The sequence below is a fragment of the Mus caroli genome, unplaced genomic scaffold, assembly GCF_978045245.1.
Source record: "Mus caroli unplaced genomic scaffold, Mus_caroli_1 scaffold_9, whole genome shotgun sequence".
NCBI classification, from domain to species: domain Eukaryota; kingdom Metazoa; phylum Chordata; class Mammalia; order Rodentia; family Muridae; genus Mus; species Mus caroli.
In genome coordinates this window covers 90,691,191-90,694,113 of record NW_028227264.1, presented here as the reverse complement: position 1 = coordinate 90,694,113, position 2,923 = coordinate 90,691,191, and the positions used below count along the sequence as shown (strand labels likewise).

Below are 2,923 nucleotides of genomic sequence, written 5' to 3'. Positions count from 1 at the left end.
GAGGGTGGCAGCAGAGGCAGGCAGACCTCTGAGTTCAAAGCTAGCCTGGTCTACAAAGTGAGTTCCAAGACAGCCAGGGCTACACAGAGAAAGCCTGTCTTCAGGAACCAATAATTAATTAATTAATAATTAATAAAATGTGATCTGTGTCTTAATTCTCCTTTCGCTGAAGCTACTTGAAGCGTTTTAATCCATTTGTATGCCACATCAAGCTTCTGTAGGACTGCTGGAGTCTGAGATCCTGTGAGCAAATTCCCAGGGCTCAGGCAAGAACCACGCAGTTGGTGAAGCCACTGTCCCTGCCACCACAGAATCAGGAGGTTACCTGCCTAGCCAGGTGGGGGCCCCATCAGGAAGCTGACTGCTCAGCAAGAAAGTCTGCTCCTTAAAGTCTCCTCCCGATTCTCCTTTGCTGCTTTTTGCACCTACAGCAGAAAAAGAGATGGCCCATGCCCCCAGGTGACTTGGTTCTAAAGCTAGTCTCACTTGAATGCACCACCTTGGCTGTCGTTTGCTGTAAAGAATCATCTCCCGTGGCAGCCAAACTGGGTTAGAGAATAAAACCATTTAAGAAACTCGCCATATGTTTGGGTTCATCTTGGAATCCGTGAACCGCCTTGGTGACGCCAGCCTCCAAAAGAAACTGACAAATGTTCTTCCTTTGGTCACCTCGAAGCTGAGTAACCTCTCTGTACTTGGGATGTTCAATCACACTTCCATTACAGGCAAGTTTCTTCCTAAAAGCTTTCACAAGTTTCATTTTGTCATAATTGTCCGCAACACCCTGCACAGTGATCAGGGACTGCCTGCCGTCCCGCTGCTGGATTCTTATATGAATGTAGTCCTCAGTCCCTGCGGGGAGTAAGTCATTGCCCTTAGTTGCATCAGCAAGGGGGTCGAAAGATTGGAAGTTCTGGACAGTGGGCATGCAAAACTAGTGTGAGGCTGGCCAAGGGATAAAATCCTAATCACCGTGTCAGGAGACTGCAGCATCGAGAAACAGAAATCAATCCATGGTGGCTCTTTAATCCTTCCCATTGGGATCTTAATTCTCTAATTTTAGTTTCCCTGTAACTCTGAGACAAATGATACATAAACAGAAATTATAAAAAAAAAATATGAAACTGGTGGCCTCGCCCAAGTCTAGGAGTAAAATTTCTTTTTTCTTATTCAGCAGTATATTTTCCCCTAGCCCTTGTTTTGCTTCATGCCCCTATTGCCATTTATCCTAAAGAAAGATTATCCTTATTGGAATTTTCCAAATACTTAGTGCCCTACACTCTTCCCACTGCTCACAAAGAACAGTGTTATGTGTCAGACACATCACATCACAGTGAGACAGAAAGCACCATGGGACTGTGGCTACTTGAAGGGCTAACATAGGGTTTAAACCTTTGTTAGGTGGTTTGAGGGTACTAGGCCCAAGGAAGCAATAACGCTCTCTGGATTCAGCCCCTACGGAAACCAAAGACAACTCTCTAGTTAGATAGCCTATAAGTCTTATAGATTAGAAAGGTAAGCTATAGGATCCCGGAGTGATGGTCTGTAGACAAGAGGTTGTCACTCATTCTGTCTGAGCAATGCAGACACTCAGTATCTTGTGGCTCACTCCGTGTTTATGTTCATTGTTCAGGAATGGCTCCTGGTTCTGTTAAGAAGCATGCTGGTCATGGCTGGCCTTGGCTGAGTTTTGTAACGGTGTCTGCCTCTGTCCATCAAGAGCACATCTGTATGTGTATGCTGCAGTTCCTAACATGCAGGACCCACTTTTCTCTTTCTTCCCACTTAGGCACTGGTATAACACCACTCTGCTGGAGGGCAAGTGGAGGGGATGATGTTTCCTTGGCTCCTTGCCCAGGACTCAACAGACTTTCACCAAGCACCAGCCCATCTCCCCGGCTGTTCTCTGATTCTGAACAGATGTGACGTGCTCTGACTTAAACTCATGCTATGGTTTGGCTCTAAGACAAAATGTACCATGTCCAATTCCTTCCTGCAGCCCGAATTTCCACTCTGGAAACACTCAGCCGTGTACTGGGAAGCACGTGCCAGCCCTTCAGTGAGCAATAGCCACACAGGAGAGGTGAGACAAAGCGTCAGCTGCATTTGAGCCATGGTACACAGGCAGGTTTGGTTTTTCGAGACAGGGTTTCTCTGTATAGCCCTGGCTGTCCTGGAACTCACTCTGTAGACCAGGCTGGCCTCGAACTCAGAAATTCGCCTGCCTCTGCCTCCCCAGTGCTGGGATTAAAGGTGTGCGCCACCACGCCTGGCGGCAGTTTTGTTTTTGTTTTTTGTTTGTTTGTTTGTTTTTTGTTTTTCGAGACAGGGTTTCTCTGTATAGCCCTGGCTGTCCTGGAACTCACTTTGTAGACCAGGCTGGCCTCGAACTCAGAAATCCGCCTGCCTCTGCCTCCCGAGTGCTGCCCAGCAGTTTTGTTTTTAAAACTAGTGTGTTGTTTTGTTTTGTTGTTGTTGTTGTTGTTGTTTCTTGCTAGCTAGTTATAGAGAATTACAAAAATACTGTATTTTATTTCACAACCCATTTGCATGGACTTCTCAACAGAGGACGTTCTCTTGGGTATGTGTGTGTGTGTATACACATGTATATGTGTGTATGTTGTGTCTGTGTATATGAGTGAGTGTGTGTGTGTGTGTATTTGTGGGTGTGGTATATATATATGTGTGTGTGTGTGTGTGTGTGTCTGTGTGTCTGTGTGTCTGTGTGTGTGTCTGTGTGTCTGTGTCTATGAGTGTGTGTTGTGTGTCTGTGTAAGTGTATATGTGTGAGTGTATTCTGTGTATTGTGTGTGTGTTGAATGTGAGCGTGTGTGTCTGTAAGGGTCTGTTTCTGTGTGTGTAACTGTGTATGTTGTGTCTATGTCTGTATCAGTGTATGTGTATGTGTGTATATCTTTGTCTA

At 45.7% G+C, this 2,923-nt stretch overlaps 1 pseudogene; it reads right to left on the bottom strand.

The window, feature by feature from the left end:
• Nucleotides 1-550: 550 nt before the first annotated feature.
• LOC110302732 (eukaryotic translation initiation factor 1b pseudogene) lies at nt 551-928 on the bottom strand (annotated as a pseudogene).
• Between the last annotated feature and the right edge of the window lie 1,995 nt (nt 929-2,923).